Source organism: Dunckerocampus dactyliophorus, chromosome 11 (assembly GCF_027744805.1).
Source record: "Dunckerocampus dactyliophorus isolate RoL2022-P2 chromosome 11, RoL_Ddac_1.1, whole genome shotgun sequence".
Classification (NCBI taxonomy): Eukaryota; Metazoa; Chordata; class Actinopteri; order Syngnathiformes; family Syngnathidae; genus Dunckerocampus; species Dunckerocampus dactyliophorus.
The window spans coordinates 23,721,114-23,748,492 of NC_072829.1; the positions used below are offsets into that span (position 1 = coordinate 23,721,114).

The window sequence follows — 27,379 nt, forward strand, 5'->3', positions numbered from 1 at the left end:
TTCCATTGCCTTACTCTCTCGAAACTAGTTTGAGACTGAATCAACAGCACCTCTGATGGTAGTGCTTTCTATTTTGCTTCAAGACACAATCAATTTCACATAATCTGCTTAACTCTTAAAAATCAATGGATCTGGGAATTGATTATTTTGCCTAGTGACGACGCATGCTTCTAACATTTCTTTGTTTCCAGACACCAACGTACACATACAGCAGCTATAAGAATACAATCCTGGAAGCAGTCAGAAAGACAAATACAGTACATTTAGAACGCATCAAATTGCTGCGTTCGTCTTCGTGTATGATACTTGTGCCCTTGGTTACCTAGTAACTCTCCTCTCTGGCTCCAATTGGCGCTCCGGAGAAAGCAGCGGGATCGCGCCGCACGTTCTCGCCAGGCTCGCGTTGAGCCTGTCGAGTTGAGGCAAGAGAGCATCCAGAGGCAGGCGGACTGAGAGGGGCAGCGTTCCCGCTGGAAACAACTCGCACTGGAGACATATTTTAAAATGACAGCGGGGAGAATGGAATGAGACCTGCTGCACTGGAGGCATATTCCTAAAATAATTAAACAGCCCGTTTTGGATTTGGAGTATACCCACGTCCGTTTTTAAATGAATCTATTTCTTTATTTGTAAGAAAAACACGGCATGGGGACATTTACATCTGGATTGTGCAGGTGAGTCATTGTATGTTACTTAATAACGAGCAGCGTGCACTGTGACATGTGCCTCTTGTTATTTGCGCAAAAAGTGATGTTTTGGCAACGAGACAGGCGCTGTGCATTCTACTTCCTAGTCCTATTTTGGGTTTTGTCACTTGAACGCGCTGCCCCATCATAAGCAGGGATGTGCAAAAGAACTGCATGCGGTGTTTTTTGGCCACCCTGACGCACATTCGACCTGTTCCAGCACACCCCAAAGAGTGCTCCGTGTTAATTGTCCTCCTTGCGAACACTTGTTACTTCCATAAATACACAATGTGTGTGCGTGGTGATGGAAGAATGACGCACAAGCTCACAACTAAAAATGACTGCACCACACGGAATAAGCACAGAAGTTCAGCACATAAATTCTCGACAGAGCTGAATTGTAATTTTGAGATGTATTTTTCTGTGTGTCGTGCAGTGCCTTTTTATGTCAAGTATTTTTGTATGATTATATCACCTTTAATCAGCTTGCACGCACGTTTTCCTGTTTTGTTGATACATAAATACCCAGCTCAGTTCAAGTACCTATTTAAAATGCATGTGGGATCTGATCATTTAGAGATTATCTGCATGTGTGAGCAGAGTGAGCCGGAATGAATATATTTCATTAAAGTGGGTGAATTGAGGTGTTATTTCCATGCTCATCACTGAAATCCTCTGATAGATGTCTCCTGTGTTGCCTTTTTATTCACGCCATTAATTCTTGCAAGCAGCCTCACTTTTAGCGGTACTTTAAGTTGCAAAACAGGCAGGATGGTGTTGCTTAGAATAGTCTCGATAGAGGCTGATGCAAGTTTAAAGGCAGTGATGCTGCAGGGTGCATATGCCTGTCTACTTTCTTACTCTTTGAGATGCCTGGACACAACAAGCGTAGAGATGAGCAGTCTCAGTGGGGGCAACACACACACACACACACACACACACACACACACACACACACACATAAAATGTAGCTGTGAGGAATGAATTCCAAACTGGAAAGGAAGGAGTGAAAATGTCAAATGGTCTTTGTCATAGAGGTTTAGTCGAATGAACAACTGTGTCCCCAAAACAGAAGCAACTGGGCCGGCCTACTTCAATGGTATTCGTCATACAAAAAAAAAAAAAAAAACACTTAATAGGTTACAATATCATAGGCAAATATACAGTCATTTCTGAATAACTAGTGCACGCCATTTTCCCTTTTAAGATGCACTGAATGAACAGTCAATGGTTGTGTTGTGTTTGTGTCTAATGGAAGCCACAAAACACGTTTTGAGGTTGGTGTTGACCATTTAAAAAATGCATACTAACGTTGTTAGTTGTGAAATTACATTTTCAGTGCATTAAAGGTATGCCTTTTTTGGTCATTTCCATAGTCATGAACTGTTATGCTTTTGGCTACATGCCATGTTAGCATCTACTTGGTAAAGTGTATTTGTGTATATAATTGATGTTTACAGCCATCCCTCATTTATTGCTGTTAATTGGTTCTGACCGCGAAGTAAGATTCAATGTTAGAGCATAGAAAGGCTGTTTATGGCTTTCTAAATACAGTCTTTATTGAAAATGTATTAGAGCTCCGTAGACATGAAGTAACACCTTTACTCTCCTATTATTCTTTGTTTACACCGAATTGCTCAACTGTAATGCGCAGCCTATGGGATCACTGCAGGGACACGAGACGGCCATGGCTTTAAGCTAGCGAGCTTAGTTAGCCTGCAATTTATTTACTGCATTCTAAACTAAAGAAAAGGTTTTAAAACGGAGTGGGTCTTGCTAGTACCGGATCTTGTTAGTATTGAAGATAAACTTACAAAAATGTCTGTGTTAATGAATGTAAACTTACCGGATATGTTTACTCTGACACTGACGAGTTCCCATGCCGCTGCTTTTTTCTTGATATACGTATCTCTATATTATTTTTCGGGAAATCTGAAATGGCAAGCATAGCGTACTGATTAGCATCCTGTCCGCCCACTGGCCGATCAACGAAGCTCCCGCTGATTGGTCCTCATCTGGGCCAAAAGTTGAACATTTTTCAACTTCCTGGGAACGCGTCGCAAGCCAGCGTGTTCACGATGACACCCACGAACACAAACTTTCACACGCACAAATTTTGAGTGTCATCTGGTTGGACGGTGACACGTGACAATCTCCCTATCGTCCAGGTTTCATTAAAAATGAATGGAGTAGAGGCGATGTCGCATCTCGTGTGTGGCGCCCATAACACCTGGTGACCAGTGTAAAATAATACGTATCATTCAGTGTCTTTGAATGCGTCTTCTGAAAGCCTTATATTTGTATTAGTTCATTTAGTAAATTTTATGCTAGAAAATGTTTAATTTAGGCAAAAAATACATCACATTTGGCCATATTCGGCCACGAGACAGCATGATGTATTAATTTATTTATTTTTTAAAAATCATGATAATGTGAAGCCTGTGAAATTCAAAACACAAAATGGCGCTGGACAAGTGTACTGTATTTCCAAATTGTATGACTTTTGTGACGCTCGTCTGAAGGTTCCATTGTATTAGGGCTTGATTTGATTGGGAACCAAATGGTGGTCATTATTATTGCCTGCATGGCATTAATATCTGGCTTATTCGGCTGCCTCTAAATTCCCTCTCTCGTCCTTCAGTGCTAGTCCGAAATAGTGCAATTTTTCACATTCCCCATTTTCCACCTCACTTCTTCATTCAGTCAAGCCAGTCAAAATCATAGCAGCTTCATTTACTACAAACATTGAGCTCTCTGTTAGGGCTGTTGTCAAATAATTGCCAGGAACAGTGCCCGCCCATTGTGTTCATTTTCCAGACAGATTGGTCTCCAGATGGACTGGAGGGGCTGGGCCATTGAGAAGCGGGCAACGTGTGATCGCTGACAGGCACACGCTCTCGAGGGCTCCTGAGCACTCTAATACGGTTCATGATATAGTTGAAAGTCCTGAAGTTGTTCTTGAGAGTCTCTAAAAGAAAAAGGCCCATTGAGCCTCCGTCCTGCTGTAAAGGTCCTTATCTTTACCTGAGCGTTTTGTCTTGGTCTGATGTCACATGGCTCAGCCACTATCGGTCTGTGGCGTCTTGCACTTCATCATTCAGTTTATGTTTCAATGCATTATTGCTTCCGAATGCACTTGTCTGGAAAGGGTGATTGTGTGCAAGGTGTGTTTATGCATTGGTGCGTCGCTGCAAGCTAGACAGAGAGAGAGAGCCTGCGCGAGGTTTTGTTTTCAAATATTCTTCATTCTATTTGATGTGTTGTCTTGAAAATGCAGCAGGCGGAAATGAATAATTTCCCAATTGCATACCTCTGACTTGAAGTATGTCCTACCAATGTTTGTTTTGCGCCTATGCAACAGCAATTGTTTTTGTCTTCTTTTCCCTACTTAGTGTACATACACGACATACTCTTAAATGGGTAGAGGAAGGTGGCGCAAAACACTCCATATATATATTAAAAAGTCTTACAGTATTAATGTTAATATCATGGTGGGTTTGTTTTGTTCAGCTTTGGAACAGATCTTGCAGGTGTACCTAATGTTGCGGGTGGTCATTGATGAAAAGAAAAAGCAAGAGCATACATTTTGTTGTACTAACAAAATTATTTTGGCAAAAAGAGCGCGGCGCATAACATATTTAACAGACATTTTTACATTGTTCATGGCCCAAAAACATCTCCCCTGACTAACAGGTTTCCTTGCCAAAGACCAGTGTCTGCTTAGTAAACAACATACTTTTGGACATCGCAATTGTAACTACAAAGCAGATGTCACACAGTATGTTGGCGCTCACTGTCTACCAGAAGTTATCATTGTATATTTATTTAGCAAATCTGACAATTTACATTAATGACAAAAAGTGCAGAATGTCTACGATCAGGGATGTAATACAATCTGCACTGGCACTGGAGAGCTATTTTGGATTGTTTTCTTCCTTTTTTCAGGATTTAAAAAATGCATGGAGAGATGCAGCAAGACTTGATTCTGAGAGACAAACATGACAGCAGCAAAAGAAAAGCCCTTACCTAAATTTAGACTGGCACGACACGTGGTTTATGTTTCCCTGTTATTGGCATAATGGCTGAAGATTTGAGTGTTCAATTCTAGTGATTCCTAGCTAAAACTCTTGGGGAACACCTATTTATAGATAAAGAGAGAGTTGCCCACCCTGACCTTGAGATTTGCAGATTCAATTGATGTTTTTGTCGTTGAACTGGAGAAGTTGTCTCTTGGGCTGCGTGTGTCCTGGTTAAAGACTGTTTAAAAATTCAGACATTTACAGTAATGACTTTTTCGGTTACTGCTCCTGTTACAGATGCCAGCTGGTGCAGCTGTGCTAGACTACCTTAGTAAACCACACTAGCGCTCTCAATTTTCAGGCGGGTTGCACTCCCAGTTCTGTATTTGTGTGGTGGTACAAATGTCGAAGTCATAGAAAAATCAAGTTCCAAGTCCTTTGAGTCTGGACCTGGACAGTTACTGATGAACTCAGAAGACAGACAGTACATTCCCAAGCCCCTGAGGTATTTATGCATGGTTGACATGGCAAAGTGCTGCTCTTGCGCATGCTCTCCAACCAGGGCATTGAAACATTGAACTAATCAATCAGGGGATGGACCAGGTCCCTCTGTAATCTTATGTAATCATCTTAGCAAGACAGTTTGGACAGTTGTATTCACAAAGAAAGGACCATAAAGGCGTACCTGGATGGGTTTACCTGACCTCAACCCCATCAAACGCCTTCCCTTTTCAGAGGGACGCTACTTTTCTGAAAACGATGACATCACTGCCCCGTTGCTGTCACGTGACCAGTGACAAAGCCGTCACAGCATAATATCTGAATATTTTGACTAGCATGACTCACCCCAGTTGGCATCCCTCTGTCACGGTCTTTCAAAACAAATTAATTAATCAAATATTACTGTTTCGTGCCTATTATTAAGCAAGTTTTACATATTTTTTTGCCAAAATTAAGCATTTTCAAGCATAAAAATGAATTAAAATACAAATTGAAGGCATTCAGAAGACTCAGATGTGTTAGTGTAATGTGCGGTTAGACACACCAGACTTGATTGCCGAACAACAGATTTATGTCAGGTTTGAATTATCCCACAACTGGACCAATAATCCCTAATAAAAACACGGGCTATTGTTGCGGCCGTAACCCAGGCCAAGCTGAAACTCAACTCTGAACCCAGTCGTCACTTTCTGTCCGTCCCCCACAAAAGACATTTACAACAGCACATATAAGCATGAGTCTTAAATGTCTTAAATGGCTTATTTACTCATATTATGTTTACTTTATTGGGTAATACGAGTGTAAAGGTGATTATATGGGTGTTATTTCAGATCTAGAGGGGTCTAATGTTAAAAACCAGATTTAGAAGGTCATAAACAGGTTTTCTATGCTCTAACTCTGAAAATATTCTATTTAGAATAAGGAATCCTATGTCGTGGAAATTCTGTTATTACGGTGGAGTCCGGTACAAATTAACCACGATCAACAAAGGACTATTGTAGTGGGATATCCTCCTGTGCTGGGTTTGGTGTGAAATTCACAGACAAATGCAGTATCTACTGTTACAACTCCAATGTGCCAATTTTGCTGGTCTTTGTGTGAATTATCAACCTGTAGAAGATTATGGGAGAGATCCTCTCATCCATTAGTGACCTGTGGCCTCACAGATGCTCTCGGTAGCTGTTAAACTGCAAAGGGAGACCAACTCCATATTTTCTTTTATTTTCAGTTCCTGTAGGTGTCCAATACCTCTGTATGTAGGGTGTAGATGGAGTACAGCCTTTGTGTCTGGCAGAGGTGACATAGTGTCCGTTTTGTTTTTAACGCCCTCTGTTTAATTCCTCTTATTCTAATTATGATTTGTTCCACTAAATCCACCCTGAAAACATAGACAAGTGCAAGCAAATCCAGTGTCAAAATGATGTGCATGAACGCAACCGTGCAGGTCAAAGGTAATGAAGTAATGTGTACCATTCTCCTGCCAATTCACCAGCTTCTTATCCTACCAAGCCATCGTTAAGCCCATTTTTCGCTCATTCATTTTCTTAACACAGAGTGAGTATTGCATGGATCTGGCAGGACACAGAGGCCGGAGCCCATCTAATTCATGGGATAAATTGGTGGCGATAAGGCCTGAGTCAGTACTTCCATCCTACCATAGATCCCCTGGGGCTGGCTCTTAAGAAGCTTAGTAAAAGCCTGTCGTACGAAGACGTGACATGGAGCTGGGTAAATGGACCACGTTGGCGTGTCTTCCATCAACCTAATATTCATATATGGGTCACTGTCACTCCAGCGGTAATCCCATTCAGTTTATTTATTCTTTGTTGTGAGTTTTAGGAACTCTGTGGCTATTTGCAAAAGCATCCGGGGTATATTAGTGAGGCTTTAATACAGCTTCACTAAACTGACAAAACAGCCACTCATAAGAGCACGCTGCATAAGACGATGAGTGTGTGCCACCAAATCAATAATGAATGCTGGTTTACTCGTAGTAAGTGAACAAGGAAGAGCTCCCCGAGAGTCACTGGGTCACACACACTTGGGAAACAATTAGAGACTTCCTCTAACGGCGCATAGCTGCAGTTTTTCCCCCCACTTTTTCTTTCCAGTTGCACGCGTTTCCTCTAATTTTTCTCCTGGGTCCACCAGCATGTCTGCGCTGCTGTTGAGAAATTACAGACACTATCCGGAATGTCGTATTCGGCGAGAGCTACAAAGGGCTACGTCAGATCATGGTGATGCATGTGTGGCCGTGTGAAGTGGTGAAGCGTGCTGACAGATAGGACACCAGTCTTGCGGGTGTGTGTTAACCTCATAATGCTGACAGATTACAGATTTAAATATTTTAAATCTCAGAGCACACGCTGCTTGTGGTGAAAAGTGGAGAAATGGCTACAGTAATGCCAGAGATTAATAGTGATCTTACCGCATTCTCCCACACTTACTCGCCCTCTTCAGGCCACTGAGGTGAATACAAATCATTAGTACTAGTTGTCATGTTAATCAACATAAACTGACTAGGAAGCTAACTGCCACTCATAGTTTTTGCAGGTGTTTAGACATGTGTTCGTCACATCCTCTCCTTCAGAATGTCACAGTACATGTTGGAATTCATGTGTCCCTCAATGAATCGCGGCTCCCCCGTGCCAGCGGCACTCATGCACCCACACACCGTGATGCTACCACCGCCGTGCTAGACTGTAGACAAGACACATTTACAGTGTCTTGGTACTCATTTGTGTCGCAAGTTGCTCGTTTGATAATGATAGCTGGAAAGAAAATCTGTACTTCTATACAAGCTGTACACTGACTACTCTAAAGTGCATCCAAAGTTTCATTTCTGTAGTGCTGTCTCATGAGAAGCGATATTGTAATCAAAATGGCTGCTGAAATGTGAGTGCTGTACTCTTATTACTAGCACTGATATCAACATATTTGTAGTTAGAGCATAGAAAACCTGTTTACGTCCTTCTGAATATGTTTTTTATTAGAGCCCTCTAGACATGAACTAACACCCCTATAGCCACCTTTACACTCTTAATGCCCAATATAGTAGACATAATAAGAGTAAATAAGCCATTTAAGACATAAATAAGACTTGTGATGGTGTGTGTTGCTATAAATGTGTTCCCTACGGGAGCTGAGTGGCAGGCGGACAGGAAGTGATGTCAGAGTTTTATCTTGCCGTGGATTACGGTCACAAATTAGCCCATTTTTTTCTTCAGGATTTCGACCTAGTGACCAGTGTATATTATTCCCAGCGTCTTTGAATGTGTCCTCTGAATGCCTTTTTAGTTTAGTTTAGTTTATTTGTATTTTAGTTCAGTTTGCTATTTTTGTTCTTCAAAATGCTTAATTTAGGCAAAAAATAAATAACATTTGGTTAAATATATATTTTTTTGTTTTACTAATATCAGGTCATATTCAACCACAAATTATTAACACATGATTTATTAATGAATATATTTTTGAAAAACGGTGATAGAGTGAAGCCGTGAAATTCGAACCGCAAAGTGGCAGGGGACGACAGTATAGCACATGCGAACCAGACTTTTTTCAAATAGGACCAACAAACTCAATAGAGACGCAGTATTCGTTCTACTATAAAGTTATAGTTTGCCATGAAAACTGTCTGGTAAATCAGATAACGACAAAACATAATTAATCTAAGAGAAAATCATACACAGTATCTCCAAATGTTATCACTTTTGATCTATAATTACTAAATTATTGTTTTTTTAAGTAATATCAATTATAATAATGGTAGTAATAATAATAATAATACACTGCGATTGGCTGGCAACCAGTTCAGGGTGTACCCCGCCTCTCCCCCAAAGTCAGCTGGGATAGGCTCCAGTATACCCCTGCGACCCTAGTGAGGATAAGGGGCATAGAAAATAAATAAGTGAATAATAATAATAATAATAATCTATTGCACATGCATGTTCATCACCTATTTACTCTCTTAAGTAGCGTTCAGGCAGACAGTAATAAAATGATAATGCGAGGAGGGATGTAAGCAAATATGTGGACCAAAGCTACTTTACCAAAGCACCATCTTTAATGTTTGTTTTTTTTGTTTGTTTTTTTTTTTACTCTTTGGCCACTGGGGAGAACCTGCTGAACAAATAAAAATATATGTGTGCCATAAAAGCACGAGAGTGTGACGGCTCAATCATTGTTGCCTCACATAAAAGGACCTGGTGTGGAGTCATTCACAAGTTTGTTTAACCTTAAATGTTCCTGGCTTTCTGTCAGTTGCAGTTGTGTCCTTTGAAGGCATGCCAGGGATGCAATCATAGAGTCATTGTAATTTTGACATTTTTATGTACTATAAATTCCTCAGGTCATATTCCCTCAAACAATACTGAGGACAGGTTTGAGCGCTGTAGCTCACATTTGCTGTCATACTCTTGTACACAAACTGTTGATTGTGTTAGTTCAGAAAACATGTTCAAGTTAGTTATGAAATCCGAAATTCCGTATTAATATTTTAGAATTCTGTTTGTTACTGTTTAAACTTATTTTACCACCATCGAGTGTGTGCTTTTTGTGTTAGTGAATAAAATGCCCGATAATTGAATGCAAAAATCCTTACATTTATTGATTCAATACGTTATCGGATTTCATAGTATTGCAGAAACGGATGTAGCTTAGCTAACGTTTTCAATGGGATATCAGCCTCTGCAAACCCGTTCATTTTCTATGCCGCTTATCCTCATTAGGGTCACGTTGGTATGCTGGAGCCTATTCCAACTAACTTTGGGCGAGAGGCGGACTACACCCTGAACTGGTCTCTAGCCAACCACAAACATTGCTATAAAATCCTCAACAAACTGTAATTCGTGCTGGTGGTTAAGGAACACGATGTAGCAATTTCAGTCGCTTTATTAAAAACAAAACTTGGTATAAACACACTCATACAGCCTGAATCGCACACACACAGCTTCACTGGCATGCTCTAAGCCAGGGGTCACCAACGTGGTGCCTGCGGGCACCAGGTAGCCCCCCACGACCACATGAGGTACCCGCAAGCCTGCTTTTCATTCAGGTTTTCAGTTAATAATGAAAGAACAGTAGAAAGAAATGCATTCTAAAATACAAAAGGTGAGTTGTGGACACCAGCATTTTGTTCATGCTCTGTTAAAACAAGCATATTTACTTTGTTTGGGTTTAAAATAAGCTCTGAAAGTAAATGTTACAAAAATGAGTAGCTCTTGGCCATTTTCATTTTGTAAAAGTAGCTCTCACAAGGAAAAACGTTGGTGACCCCTGATCTAAGCTAACCCAGCCAGCTTCCACTGACGCTCGGTGATGAGTAAGAGATGAGTTTTGAAGTTTCTTCTCTAACATAGCCGGTGTTTCAGGTGGCGAGATTCCACATTTAACAGTAGGTTCCGTTTTTATTGGCCAATTTCTGCGAGAAAGCATCGGGCCTGAGGCTTGAATAGCATAGCATTCCAACTCAAAAGTGTTTTTGCTTTGACATACAAATGAGTAAGTAACATCTGAAGAAGACAAGGGACATCTCTCAATTTGACTTTTGACCTCTACATATTGGATGAGTGATTCCACGAAATCAATTTTGGCATAGAACTCTAATCCTTGAATATTTTGGGTTACAAATCTAGCCTAGGAAAGGTTTAACAAACAATCATCGACCTCGGCTACCTTGGGCATCTTGGATCAGCTTTGTTTTGCTAGAAGAAACGCTCAAGAGTTCCTCTACTATTAAAACTCATCCGTTACATTCAAAGTTGACCAGAAACTGTACATCTCATGTGATCGTCCAGAATGAGCCTGTGGCATGGAAACTGTCTGATGCAGGTCTGCGATTCCCTTTGATGGGTGTTCCATTATTCTGTTCTGCAGTAACCTGAAGTGAAATGCATAGCTAAAGCGATCAATACACGATTATCCTAATGGCACCATGTTTTACAGTGTGGGTGCTTCTTAAATGTCCCCTAATGACACTGTAAACCCTCAAACCTAACAGCGCACCTACTTTGGAATCAGTTTATTTCAGTGCTTACATGTAGTACTCCTTTTCCTCCTCCTCACAGTATTCTATTTATATCTCTGCAGGCCTGGCAATAGCTCTCTGATAGCTTCTGAGGACAGAGAAATTCCTTTATCAAGTTTAGGGCAACTGTGTCCACATGCACCTCCCCAAAAAAAAAAAAAAAAAGAGGAGACATTTCTTCGTTTTCTTCTCATGCTTCTCATGCCATTTAAGAGCAGTGCCCAGCGAACTGAAATTTGTTCATTTCAACAAACTGTAAAGCTCAGGACTTACTCTGTGGTATGGTATATGTTTTAAAGACGTGATGTGCACGTTACGTTTCAGCACATGGTTATATTTATTAGGTCGCAGAGCAAGTGAAGTGCCCAAATCCTCACTGAATAGTTTGCTTGACCTAATATGTTCTGTTCGCTGCAGCTCATTACATTGATACAGATCCTGATTCACCTGAAAATCTGGGTCATTACAGAAATAGCCTTGTGGCTTACTCTCCCAGGATGGCAGCTCTGATGAATTGGTGGCTGTAGGTCGCCATGACAATGGTTTGAGGAAAAAGTACAGCCTTGAAGTGGAGTTTGATGGTTTGATGAGACTCGTGTCAGCTGGAGGATTTTTTTTGATCCGCAAAAGTTCACTTTTTGAAGAGTTTAGCGATGTGGGCGAACTCGTAAGACTAAAGGGATCCTCAAGGCACTTAACTGATCCTTTAAGTCATCCAGATTTGAGGGGTTTTGCCGAGACTGGCTGAATGATGTGCTGCAAAATTGGTAATCGTTTAAGATATGGAGAATGCTATGATAGCGTAGGATGTTTATTAGTAAAACATGTAACACTTGACTCATGTCCAACTAAGAAAGCCACCCAATTGCTGTGTCTCTTGAGGGTTTACAACCGTTAGGAGAGTTTGTCAGGATAGATCCCAGAATTTAAACGTAATTTGCAGTTCTTTTGGGCTCTCTGTGAATTTGAGCTGCACCCGTAAGTACAGGTGTTGAATGACAGAATGGTGGTGGGCAGCTCAGTCCTGATTCTGAAGAGACAAATGACACGGTTGGAATAGAAATGCTTCTGCGAGACTAGCAGGAATGGAGAGCGGATCAGGGAGGAAAAAGAACAAGGACAAGAAGAGATGAGTTTGAAACAAAACAAGAGGAAAATGATTAGGTTGGAAAAAGTTTTGCTTCCTGAAGTTAGCTTTGCACTGAGCAAAAGACAAGCCAACCAAAATGTAGCATGCTTGTTTTATTCATGCTAAAGACAACTATAGCTTTACTGTGTAATGAGTACACAGAACAAGCAGCAGGTCCTCCAGAATAGTATGCTTGACTTTTTTGAGTGAGCTCGATTTTGTTGCCACGTTCGCACACACTAAATCATTCAACGTTTTCTGACACCCCAGAATTTGTAGGCATTCTAATCTTTTATTCTCTTTAATCACATCGTCTAAACCTGCTGCACACACACTTCACACATTTCAAACTCCACACAAGCCCTCACTCCAAAGCAAACAGTGACAATTACTGCTGAAGCCTTTTGGCTTCCTGGTGCCCAGTTATCGAATGCTATGTATGCTATTATTGCAAAAGAATAATACACTCGTTACAGGATATTAAACTTGCATTCTTGAATCTCATTTTGATTCGTATGAGTATGTTTGAAATAATATTTAAATAAAAGCACCTTGACTTATTTGTTTGTTGAGGCAACCAAACTCATCAAAAACGTACCCGAAGCAAAGTCATTAACCAGCAAACGCGTACACACACTTGATTCTAATGATACCCATGTGATTTACTCAGCAGATCCGTGATCAGTGCATAAAAGGAATTCAGAAGTGACCTAATAAACCATATCTTTGCTTTTGTCCCCCCACTGTGCATTCTAAAAGACGACATTTGGAGTCTCAACTGAAGGAACCTTATCACAAAAGGCGCTGGAAATGTGACATATTTCCTGGGGGATAATTGTGTTTTGTGTCTCTGTGGCCCACATTTGCTTCACATTGATGCTTTGCTGCACACGCATGATAAAGACCTGCATCACATGTACAGTAAAGGTCTGTCTCGTCAAATTCAAATGTCTCAAGCTAAATTTGCTTGATTGACGAAATGTTCCCAACAGTGTGAGATAAGCTGTCAAAGTGTCTTGAATGTGGATCCTCAGTTTCCCTTTTAATCCAAGACTCGGACCCAAACCCATGCAAAACAAAGTCCCACAAGAGAAAAACAAAACAGTGGAGCATGCACAGTGGTGAATGTCTGAATGGAGGATATTCATGTAATCTTAGGGCAGCAGGGCTGACTCAAACCCAATGCAGAGCCACTGTTGCAGAGAGACGACCAAGGACAGTAGCAAGTGTTCTAAATCCCTGGTAGAGGCCGTGCAAAGTAAAGACAAACACTGTTGCAATGAAACAATGGCCAAACCATTTATCTGAACATCCCACACAACCCTTGGCCCAGATTTACAGCTCCGGGCATCCAGAGCTACCAAATCTTCTTGCAGCCTCTGACACAGTTATTGATAAGAAAAGCAAGAACCCCACCAAGGAATTCTGAGCTGGAGAGACAAACATCCTAAAACATGAGCTGCCCGACCACGGCTCATACACCGCAGGCACATGATATACAACATAATGCACCATGATCACACTGTAAATTCGGAGACATTGTTCCTCATTGATTTCACTTTTTCTCTGAAATAATCTAGCATGTATTTCATGGTAAGTGGCGCTACAGATTTATGGATTGTTGGAAAAAGCTTGGCCTTTGATGAGCATGCATCGCCTCCAGAGACAAAGCCCTGTCGTTATTCCATCAAGAGTAAAACGCCTGTTCGAAAATAATAAAAGCAAGCCATCTTTCATCATTAGATATAAAGAACTTAATCCTGCACAGAGGTGGCAACTCTATTTTACTAAAATCTTTTTCTTTACAGCTCACATACTGTGTATGGATTCTCTTTGTGGTGTATGTTTGCGTAGAAATTGCTGGAGGGCAATATTTGCCATAATGGCTTCACTCTGAGCTAACTTGATTATAGTAGACAAGGTTTCCCCTAGGAGTTTTTGAAGCTGTGGTGGTGGGCTGCGTGGGAGGCGGACTGCTGCAGCTGTGTCGTGTCACTGTGGCAGGATTTTTTTTTTTTAGATTTACTTTTACTGTCTGTAATCATGTCAACATTAGGGTCGTTTTCACAGGCTTGACAACAATGCATGAATTATCTTTAGATGCCTTTCTCTTTAACTGCCTTTCACTCCTTATCTGTCAACGGCAGACAGGTGATTCCCTGCATGCTTTTCAAAATAAAGTGTAGTGAAACGTTTTTGTCATATTTTATAGATAATTGTGGTCAATATACAGTCATGGAAAAAATTATTACACCACCCTTGTTTCTTCGGTTTATTGATCCATTTTAATGCCTGGTACAACTAAAGGTACATTTGTTTGTACAAATATAATGATGATAACAAATATAGCTCATAAGAGTTTAATTTAAGAGCTGAAATCTAGCAACTTCCATGGTTTTCTTGATAATAACCAAAATCACTTAAGTTCTTACATGAATAGCTATAGCATTGTACTGGCAAAAAAGTAACTCTTAAGAGCTATTTTGTTGCCATTGTTATATTTGTCCAAACAAAGGTACCTTAAGTTGTATCGGGCAATAAAATGAACAAGAAACTGAAGAAAAAAGGGTGGTCTAATCATTTTTTTCCGTAACTGTATAAATAATAGGCTATACATGTATCCATATAGCAGAGTAGTGCTCACGCCTTTTCAGCCTGTGGGCTGCTTTGTCCCAAAGATCCATAAACATAGAGAATGTATATATATATTTATTTTATTTACAAATATGAATATTTATGTACATTGTACATGTACATCAGGGGTGCACACAATCAATATGATCTACCTCTTACTATAAAACATTTAGCATATATAAAATCTAAACTGTAAACTTGGCAACTACTATACTATTAGTGTTTCAGATTTACAGTTTGAAAGTTTAGAGGTAGTCGAAATAGTTGATATCGTTGAGTAATTCACAATTCAAATCAAGATGGCAATAATGATAATTACACATAATTCCTCAATAGCTGTGCACATAAACGGAGTAATATGAAGTGAAAATAGCTACGTACCGTTCATCATGTATTGCATCCAGTTAGCATTTGCTATACAACAATGCAGATATTGGATACAAGAAATTACAAGGGTTATGCAAAAGGTGGGTATAAGAAGTATGTTGATCGAAGAGCACTGGCTATAATAATGAAAGCGTCTGTGCCTTAATGAACAATCTTTTAAATAAAAATGCTGCATTTGATTCCTGCGGAGGGATCATTTTCTTTAAGTATGTTGTTTTCCCCCTCAACAACTCTTAAAACAAAAACCTGTTCATGGGACACACATGAGAAAGAATTACACATGCCACTATTTGGGTCTTTAGCCTTTGTGTTTATCCCAGGAGTAAATATTTTTAATAGGTGACATCATGGTGGCTCAGAGGGTTTTGCGTTTAGTGTCAATGAAAATTAAGGGGAAGCCTTGTAGCCACATTAAATTTTACAGCCAACATGTAGGCACTTTTATTGTTGCGTTGCTGCTTTGAACAAGCTCCGGGGCTCTTCAGCTAGAAAACAACAATGGCCCCGTTGTTCCATCTCGTCTGCATTCATGCCTGGTAAAAGGAACTCTCTTCTTTCGGCGAGCCCCTTCAAGTTACTCTTGTACAACTGTGCAGCTCGGGCGTCGAAACCTAGTTTTCAAAGTGCCAACGTTTAGGGCATAGTTTGGATGTCAGCATATGAATGAATAAATAATATGCCCTAAAGTTGCAGTGTTGAAGCCGGGGCTGATCCGATGTGAATTTTCATCTGAGCTAGTTAACTTGCAGATGTTGGAGGAAAACCCCCATTGCCCTGTTTTTTTGTTTTTGTTTTTTTTTAACATGACAAACATGACAAAATCAGTTGGAATGGAAAAAACACCCAACTGATTTTATGTGGTAAAATTTGACCATCTAGCGTTGTATCGGTTATATATTTGAATACATGGAAATATATTCTACGGAAAATATGCAGGATTGTTTTTAATACAGTGAAACCTTGGTCAGCATCATTTGTTCCAGAAGGTCCAACTCCTTACCAAAACGGATGCTAACCAAATAAATTATGCCCTTAAGAAATAATGTAAATCCAATTCAATCAACCCATTCCAGAAAGCCACAAATGTTAACACAAAACATGCTTTTAAAGTTATACAATTATAGTTTTACGTTCAGAAAACAATTTGAAATGCATAAATGATGTAAATGATGAATGGAAGGGATAAAATAACACTTGCGCTTACCTTTAAGATTACTTTTACCTTCATTGAAGGCATGATTCTTGACATGACCATTCCCAAAGACACCATGTGGCAGCGAGATCAACATGGACACCACCTTTATTTAGTTATTGCTTGAATTCAATAGTGTTTTTCAACTCAATAGCCCAAAATGGCATTTTATAAAAACTTGTTTTTTTGTTAGCATTTATTAACACATCTGATGACATCATAGACGGACGGCATAGCTGAGTTACGGTTATCATTTTATTAGCAAGCTAAGGATGCTAACAGGATGTTTTATGATAATAATACATTAGGAATAATACATATAATAATATAATAATACAACATATAATAATACATTCCTAACAATACATTAGGAACACAATTGAACTAATGCAGTGTGTTAATAACACAACAAGACGCAAAAGATATTGTACGCTACCTGGAAAATGTACGCAAACCGAGGCAAAATTTTGGCATACATTTTTTTACATGAACCGAAAAACACACTAACCAGGGCGGACGCTAACAGAGGTTCCACTGTACTAGAATCTGTAACTTTTAACGTCATTAAACAGTATAAGTGTGGGGATGTTCATATTTCCACTTTGTTCTTCTGCAATGGTTTTACAGTATTAACCAATTAAAAACATTCAGATACTATCACACACAATCAGATGGGCATACACTTATTAAAATGATGTTTTTATCCTTGTAAATGTTTGACTTTATTCTTGTAATTTTGAAAGTTTGTAATGTATTCAGTGGGGACCAAGTCCTCCTCCTGTGTACTTTCTCAGTACTTTCCGGCATTGGTAGAGATGAGGAGGAAAGACACGCTCGTTATCTTACTGTGCACATTGTATGCAGTTTTTAAAGAAGTACAGACAACCTGAGGCCAAATTTGCCTGCAGCGTTTCGGGCATGGCCTACTTCTCAGCAGTCAGTCATTAATATTGTCTTCTACCGGGTTTAAAAGTACACAGATGTGGGATTTTAATTCGTCCCCATATTTCAGTATGCAGGGTGTTTGCACTGCATCAAATTCCTCTTTGAAAGCAGGTCAGCCTCCATTCTGAGTTGTGGTTGAAAATAGCCTCGATACACTAGATAAGAGCTTGTGGATTTTACAAAGTGGTGTTTCTATGAGGAACATCTCATCGTATGACCTTGAGTGCCCTCAAGTAAGTCGAAGGATGTGTGTTTGCCAGCGCAGTGGCCTACTCTTGTCTCATGGATTTTGTAGAGATTGTGCTTGAATAATGTCTTGATGGAGACACTCTAAGTGCAGGGTCTAGGACTCCGGCGTCAGCAGTAATATCAGGGCAACCTCTACTCTCTGTGCAATGGCATGGGGAAGATTACGGCATGAGAACACATGAATTATGGTCCAGTTGTTAGCTTGATGTCAGGCAACCTGGGATGCGTTTCTGTTACCACCATGGATGACATCAGTCAAAACCAAAATAAGAGAAATGGGGCTTGTGAAATGTGTTTTAAGCATATCTCTGCACAGATGGTTCCGGACTGGTGATAAATATAAGCCAACTCAATTGAGTAAAGCTATGTTGAATTAGGGTGCCGCATTTGTCACAAACCGTAGTGAGCTGAGGGCTGCATCACTGTTTGAGCTGAGGGCGGATACGGCCGAGCGCTCCTTCTTATTCTAAACGAATGGTGTGTTTCTATGAAGAGAGGAGAGAGAAAGGAGAGAAAACACCAACCTGTACAATAACAAAGGATGCATTACCTAATAGATTTGGCAGGAAGACAGAGTTCAGGGCGGTCTGATAAAGCTAGGTTACAGTACTTTAATCAATCACGAAGAACACAAGCCAATTTAGGAAGAAGCCTGACATTCAAGATAGGCTTTCAGACAGGATTAGAAATAGTAAATTGAGAGTAGACATATTTGGCAGTAGCAGCTAAAAGGACTGTTGTGATGGGACAGTGTTTCGTCCTCCATCGGGGATATTGAGGCATGTCTGTGTCTACCCTCAGTGGCGCTACTTTATTTTATATATTAGCAAGAAAGCTCTGGTGGCGTCTGTTTGCTTTCCGCCTTCTAGAAAGGGCAGTGTCATTTAAGATGTCCCCTTGAGCTCATCTGGATTCTCAGCCATGACTAATAATAATGTCTATAATATCATTGTGAAACAGAATAAAGCTTACATCGACATTCGTATGCAGTAGGTACTTTTAGAAATGCATTTGCCGTATGCCATGGCAACAGGTGGCACTGGACAGAAAACCACCCATCCATCTCTTTTCCATATCATGGCTTGCAGTGGGGTTGAAGCCCAGCCCAGCTAATCTAAGACTTGTTTTCACTAAGTGGTAACATTCAGTTCACCAGGGTACCGTTCTGATGAGGACTGTTCTGATTTCCTCTGCGGGGTTACATACAGTAATTAGCCTCCTAAGTTGGGATGGTTTGGGCTGGATTTTTAGGGATCTGTTTGAATCAAAGTGCAAAAAAATTGCATACCGTACATAAGCAATCCTAACTGTAGCACTTGCTCAAATAAACAGACTGGCCACCATTTTAGCGAATCATGTCACGAAAGTCATGAAGTTATACATGGAAAAGGCACAAAGGAAAGAGGAATCATGCATGGCAAATTATTCCTGAATATCACTATTAGATTGAAAGGCGATACAGAATTTTGCATCTTCACTCTATCACGGTTTTTCAAAAATATATCAATTAATAAATCATGCTGTTTGGTAGTTGAATACAGCCTATTATTAGTAGAAAAAAAATGCAAATTTTCCGTATGTTTTGCCTAAATTAAGCATTTTCAAGCATGAAGATGGCAAAATGAAGTAAAATACAGTGAGGCAAACAAGCGTCAGACTTAACTGCCTTAACAGGAGGCTTTTATTGTAGGTTTGAATGATCTCACAACAGGCACAAGAATAATAACATAATCATCATAATAATAACAGCATGGGTTACTGTTGCGACCACTCCAAGCTAAAATTCAACTCGAAACCCCTTGTCGCACTAAGGTTTAGAAAAAGGTGGACCCCCAGGATGCAGAAACGAGGACAGCTCAAGCAATTTGATATACTTTAATGAAAACACAAAAAGGCCAAAACAACAAGTAAGGGCGACGGTGCAAAAAAACAGAAGGAAGCATCGTGGGAAAAAAAAGACAAAAAGATACTAAAGAACAAAAGGCACGACCATGTGAGCCAGACGGGCTACTGGACGGCAGGTCGGCAGCGAAGGTGGAAGCAGGACGGAAATCTGCAGCAGGTTGAGAACAGAAAGTGAGTGAAACAACAAGATCTGCAAAACCCACTGCCTGAAGGTGCTTTTGGAGGAGCTGAAAATGCGCACTGCTATAGTGGTTACGCAAACATTTAGGAATTTATTTTATTTTATTTTTTTTTTAGTTGAAGAACATATAGTAGTATATTTTAGGAGTCTGTGAATAAAAATGTGCTTTCCTCTTAAGCTTTGAGTTCTCCTAGCTTCAGCTGCAGCCTGGTCTTATCAATGGAACACAGAGAGGTACTGTGATGGTGCTGGATAAGAGAAACAAGTCAACTGCGGTGACTGATATCACCTCACTAATCCCTCTGCGTCTCCTCTAAAGCCACCTGGATGCTGCTTTGAGTTTGATCCTAATAAGGCGTATTGAGATGCAAATCACATTTAGACGTCTTATTGTCATACGCTGTTACAAAATATCAGTTCCGATTTGATGGAAATGAAAACAGACCTGTCGGTTATTTTAGGCTGTGAGGTTACACCTCTAGTACCTCTTAAGATTTAAATTCATCGCACACCGGGGCACCTCTCCATTGGAGAGCATTGTATATGGCATCCATAGCATTATACTATAGTGCATTCAGTTCCTAAGCACCGCTTCAGTGGCTGATCCAGGTCATGTGGTGCACTGGGTGTTTGTATGCTCTTTGTTTCGCAGCATCAATGAAGGTCCCCTTCACTTGCAGAACAGCGACGTCTGTTGTGGTGCTGTGGACCAAGTAGTCATCAAGTGTTGCTCAAATTGCTGTTGACCTTTAGTTAAAAGCACATCACTGTTGGTTCAGAACTTAATTATGCCCCCATAAAGTCCAGACATCATGTACAGTGGGCAGACCTCATTTAATCTGTTGTCATTAGGCCACAGTAACCCTCTGCTTCCTGTGTAAATGGGCCTGCTGCACCCTAATTAACATGACGCTATTTTACCCTTGTTTGTATAACGGAAAGAAGAAAAAAAAAAAAAGTAAGCTTCAGGTTTTTTTTCTTCCTGCATAAAATTGTGCTCATGTGCAGCCATGAATTAAGAAATCCAGCTTGTCACACAACAATACACCTTGGCACCTCTCACTTCTCTGCGACTAGCAGCCATTTTGCATGACAAAAGCCTCTTCCTGTTCCTGCGCTTTTTGGCATCTGTGAGTGCTCTGCAAGGAAGCCAAGTGGCCGCGGTCTTTGAAGAGAAACATCATGAAAATGTGTCGTTTTTACAATGTTTTCATTAACATATTAATATGTTAATTGTGGTTCCACTTGATATCAATTCCATGTTGTCATGGACAGGTGAAACCGCTCTCATAAAAATACAACATATTTGGATTATGGAATTATTTTTTTTGCAGAAAGTCAAGACCAGAGTTTTTCAGAAACAAACAAAAAAACATTTTAGCGCAGGTATTAGTCATAGAAGAAGTTGACTAGAGGATTCATTGCTTATAGTTTTTACTGGTAAAATGTACTACTTGTGTAATAATGTCCCACTGGGTGAAACCCATGGATTGGTTAATAGTTGGCAGGGGGCGGGTTATGTGCATGTGATTTTCATGTCTGCTGTGGGGGACAAAGTAAACAAAAAATAGAAAAAGCAAAACAAATATATTTGGAAATAAAAATAAACTTATAATGTGGTTGCTTATAATGTAATGTGATATAATGTGGTTGTCTACCTTTTCTTTTTGCGCTTATAAGAGAATGAACCATGGTAAAACTACAAACTAATGCACCGCTTGGGCTTTCTTTGAGGAACACTGGTCTAGACAACATGATGTACCTGGCGGTGATTTGTTCTTCCTGTGAATCACTTCTCTAAATGTTAAGGCAGCTAATGCAATAAAAGCGTATTCAAAGGCAGCGTCTGGATTACGTCTGGGCGCATGAATGATGAAGCTCAGCCTTTTAATTTTCCATGATCACCAGTCTTTTTTTATATATGTATATGTTTTACCTAAACCCAACTGTTTTATTAGGTTTCTTTTTCCAAATGCATCGTCTCAGCTCACGTTCAGCATATACTGTATAAGATGGGAGCTTTGACATTTCACAGGTCTCACATTGTTGCAGAATCGGAATTTTTCTGTAGGAGAAAAAAAAAAAAAGCCTGATTCAAAATGCAGTGGAAGAAAGCGGTAAATTACATGCACTTGGCGTAGAGCTTCAGTGCCTTTTTGAAATGATGCAGAGCATAGCAAGTGCTCAGAATGAACAGCTCTTCAAAGGACCGGCTTTGTATGGTTTATTACTGTACTGTATATGTGTTTGTGTTTTGGTTCCTGTAATGCGGTTCGTGTATCGTAATCTATTGTGATTAATATTCTCCGTTCCTAGCAGGAAATGTGCTTCCATTTGCAGACATTACTACAGCGCATATAATCCATATAAGCCTATTTAAATGTGCTATTTATTTTGAGCATTGTTATCACGTCAGTGCAATGGACTTCCTGGATGTTAACTCTGCTGATGACCATTCAGGCCAAGGACGACTGAGCAATCTTGAACTCACACTCAGTCGTAGCCACACTTCAGATGATACATTGTAGATGTTATATAATGCACAACCGATGAACATGGCACCATCATTGTCCGCGATCAGCTTCTGACCTCAATTAACTTGCAGCAAACCTCCCAGTTCTAGCTCCATGTGTTTGTGAAGTGTTAATAGCTGCTTCAAGAAAAATGGCATCCCACCTTCAACGTGGTCAATTCTCCAGGTCCACTCCTCCAATCAATGTTGCTGTGCGAAACCTTACTTAGAGTCACACTGAATGAAAGGTTTCAATTTGATCCGAAATGATATCCTCGTTAATCTGGCTCGATAATCCATCAATATGAATTTAAGTGAGGTGTCTTTCCCAGGCAGTAACGAGCAGGACAAATGGCTTGAGTGCAGCATTAGTAATACACAGCAAGCGGCTGTTGTAAACATTGATTTGCTCTCTATACGAAGTACCCAACCACTGCTGTTCAGTGAACTTGCTGGAATTTTATTAGCAATGAAAAAAAAAAAATCCTAGGTCTTTTCTTCAATGGATGCCATGTTGCTTTATTCCCAGCGGTGAAAAGCGGCTTGACACATCTGCTGCTATGTCACGAGACGAGACGATGCACAAGATCCGGTCCAAGAGAACGAGACGAGATGAGGTTTTAACATTAACTTTAAGAAAAATGCAATGGAAAAAAATATGACTGGACAAACAAACTTTTCATTTCATCAAGTCGCAAAACAATGCAGGTGCATTTTAAGTGTTTCTTGTTCCACAAATTGACGCAAAACAATATTATTGTTAACATTTTATTGACACCAAATATTTATTATGTTGACAATAGGCCGCACGGTAGCCAAGTGGTTAGCATGTTGGCCACACAGTCAGGAGATCTGGACATTGGGCATCTCTGCGTGGAGCTTGCATGTTGTCCCCCTGCACGCGTGGGTTTTCTCCTCGTACTCCGGTTTCCTCCCACATTCCAAAAACATGCACGTTAGATTAATTGGCGACTCTAAATTGTCCATAGGTGTGAATGTGAGTGTCAATGGTTGTCTGTATGTGGCCTGCGATTGACTGGCGACCAGTCCAGCTGGGATAGGCTCCAGCATACCCCCGCGACCCTACAGAGGATAAGCGGCATAGAAAAAAAATGTGAATAATAATAACAATAATAATAATATTCAATATCAGAATAATGCAATTGCCTTTAATATGTCATTATTCACTTTGTAGATTTGCCATTTCTGACATATTTTCTCACAGGCAATTCATACTGTCTGCAGCTTTTTTTTAAATACTGGCTTTTCAATATATCATAGAGCAGCATTTCTTCTGCGATGACTTTCCGCGTTTGTACTTACTTTGCCGACCAAACGTCTCGGTGAGTGTTGACAGTCAGAACAAATGCTCTGCATCTCGATGTGTAGTTTTTTTTCCTGATGGGAAAACTGGGTCGGGTGGAGACGTTTGAAGTGGCCAGTTTTGTTTTGTTGCCTTTTATGCTGCTACCACTTTTGAATAAATTTGGCATACTGGCTCATTCGTGTTGGTGGGTTCACCTTTCGTACTAATATTTCCACATGGGGGCTGTGGCCTTTGGCTTTGAATGCATTTTTCAACTCCTAATTTCTACTACGTTACCTGGCTTGCATTGCTCCTCGAGAGCCTCCACCCTTTTGCTGTGTGTGTATGCTAGCGGCCTCTCCTCCCCAACAGAGACAAGGTGACTGTATGACTCCCACTCTGGTCACCATTGTTCTATGAAGCATAGACTGTAGATGCTGAACCAATGCACAGAGTGACCTCTCTTTCCTGCCTGTTTGGACGAGGAAAACAGACACGGCTGCACTTGGCAACATATGGAGGCCTGCAAAACAATAGAGTTCATTTTTATTTATCGTATATTTATTTTAATGATTTATTATTGCAAGACCAGTTTTTTTCTGAACGAAACATTTAAGACATTTAAATCGCGCAAGATCTCACGACACCCCTAATATGTGCTAATTCTCCTTTGCTATATTTAACGTTGCTCTATAAATCCAATCAAACACTTAACACTGAAGAATGACTGACCGAAAAGCAGCAGTCAGAACAGTAGCAAAGCATTAATTTGATTTGATTTAGTTGACGCTTGTGTGATTATAAAAGCCTTGGAAATGTACTGTTTTATACCTGCCATTGCTTGTCAATGTAACTAGTGGCGTGTGTATGAAAGGTAGTAATTCATGTGATAAATATTGCAACTCAAGTCAACTGACATCTCCTTTTGCTCTTTTATGCATTCATATTTGGGCCAAACGATCAACACAGACACTCCCTTAATTGCCCATCCACGAGCCCCATGGGTACTGTGCTCACATACTCTTGCACAGAGGCATAAAAGACAGGAAAAGGTGACCATTCGGCTTAAGGTGAAGTTGGCTGCTAGATAGTGTCTGATGCTGGAGTTGCCACAGCAACCAGCGTGGCTACTTGTAAGAATCCTAGAGCAGTAAATTGCTTTAGTAAAAACAGATTATTGTTTTCTTATGCGATTTAATGTACTGTTTATCCAAATCTAGCCAACTGTTATTTAGTGTTTAGTAGCTCTAATATGTAGACTGCTTTGTTAATTAACACTAGTATAGGTGTAGGGGAATGCCACAAGATTTGCAGGTATACATTCATGAAGCAAATTATTAGGTAAATTAAAGTTTTGACCTTGTGATGGTTTTGGATTAAACCGCCAAGAGATCCCAAAAGTCATTAAGAATAATTCACAGGAGACCACAATGTCTGCGTAATTGCACTGTAACCCGTCTTGTGAATAGATTAAAAACTGGAAGAAAAAAAACAACCCTGAACCGAATCGTGCAATGAAACAGAAGCTTCACGGTTCTGTTTGATATTTTAGTGTCACGATATGTTGATATGTTTTTGATACAAAAAAAAGAGCAATTCTCATGCCTTTTTAAACTTGTATTCTATTTAACTTACCAACATTTGTCCTGAAGTCAGTTGAGATAGGCTCCAGCATACCCCCGCGACCCTAATGAGGAGAAGCGGTATAGAAAATGGATGAATGGATAATAATGAATAAAAACAGAGTTATTAACAATTCAATTCAACATGGCAATAAACATAATTAGAAATAATTCATAAATATTTCTGAAAAAAATATATATAAATTAAACGCACTAAATGAACACAGAGCCACCATCCAGCAGTACAAGCCTTAAATTTGTTTTTCAGAGAAGTGCACTGCACAAATATGCACATTAGCACTAAATAACATCATCAAATCTTACCTTCATGCATTCCAATATAGCATCAGCATTTGGGACCAAATATGAGGTGAAAGAAAAAGGGGGAAAATACGGTATAGTAGTCTATCTGTACAGCATGGGAGAATGTTAGATGGTCCTTTCAAGGACTGTTGAACAAAGTAGGATAAGTCGCCTCATTAAAGATGAAAAAACTGTGAGATTTCTGTATATTATTTTTTGAATAAAATAACGGCCCATATTTCCAAAATTAATATTCCTTTGCATAAAATCTGATGTAGTTCTTTACAAATTATAATTTTTTTTGTTTGTTTTTTTGTTAGCATTGCGCCTGAACATTTCCCGCTGCCTGGTGGTTGGTGACCCCTGTCTTACAGCATACTTGGGGATATGATGTGCTCTTCTACACATTTGAAAATATGAATGCTACTTTTATAGAGTTGGCTTGTAAGATTAATATCTACATCAACAAATGTTACTGTTGAATCATATCAAATGGAATCGTATCGTTTGTACACTGTATCGAACCGTATGTAATTGTTCTGTTTTTAAAATTGATCATTTTTGAATTGTATTTTAACCCGTGCATCTACAGTAGATGCATATCGAATCATTTATCACAATGACATTTACATCCCTACTTATTGATAAAAAACATCTTTCTATCTGCGATTAATTGCAATTAATTATGAGTTAACTATGGACAAAATGTGATTAATAGTGATATATATAATACATGGTTTAATATGAAATGACTAAGAATATTTACTTAACCTGGAAATGAAATGTTTCCACGTACCCCCGATTTGACAAATCCATACATGTTGGCAGGTCTGCACTAATATTGAAAGTCCTCCTGCCTCTCAGGGCCCCCCCCACCCCTTCTGACAGTTTAGCGTGTCCCCCCAGGGGGCCCGCCCCACTATTTGAGAAGCACTGCTTAATGTGAGATTTTGAATGGGACATTGTCTATTCAGATGGGTCTCAATAACATTAAATAGATGTGCATTTTTTGTTGTTGTCACTGATTTTGTCATTTTGATTAAACCGCCCATCATGTGGTCCTTCTTGAGCTGCAGCTGTGTTAGCAGGGCCCTAGAAATAGCACAGTAAACAATTCATCAAGAGAATAGATCCCACCCTGCAAATGGCATCTGCGGGAGCTTCGGTAATGACTATGCCATGTGTAAAGCCTTAATGTGTTTACATAGGGCTCGATTATAGACGCACCTAATACTTACTCCCTGTGGGCTATTTGAGTGATAAGCTACTTTGAGTTTTTTTTTCAGCGGTGCACTTCTCTGCAGTGGATCAATAGGTGTTGCTATGATGAACTATTGGGGGAAATTCTCGTTTTTATATAGTTGCGCTCCTCAGTCGTTTGTTCTTCTAATTGAGTCTGCTAGCTTTGATAAATAATGTTGTCCGGCATATTGTTTCTCATATCGCATTATTGCCATAACTGTGTCTGACACTCGTAGATGTGCACAGTCACTTGGGAGAAATATCGATGTTACAATGGACTTACTGCTTCTAGTTGCAACATCTATATCACATCTGTCCAAAACATTTGAGTCCAGGGAAGCAAATAGTTGTTTGTAGCGCCGTCAGGATAGACCGCTATGGTCATTATTTATTTGCTGCACAACCACTGAGCTTCTCTCAACACCTACTGTAGGATATGTCTTTCTTTTCCGCCTTCCGACTTACCGCCGTCCATCCATCCGTCCATTTTCTATACCTCTTATCCTGTTCAGGGTTATTCTCGCTGACATAAGGTAAAGTA

General features: G+C 39.9%; 1 protein-coding gene across 2 annotated transcripts in view; it reads left to right on the forward strand.

Annotated features, from left to right (window-relative positions):
• The first annotated feature begins 354 nt into the window (after positions 1-354).
• The window catches only part of LOC129189626 (neuroligin-3-like), a 192,051-nt gene continuing 165,026 nt past the window's right edge, over positions 355-27,379 (forward strand). The window contains exon 1 of one of the 2 annotated variants that reach the window (XM_054791496.1): positions 355-674. The gene's annotated coding sequence lies outside the window, so the exon portion shown is untranslated. The remainder of the gene's footprint in view (positions 675-27,379) is intronic. The other variant, XM_054791497.1, reaches the window with a different exon arrangement.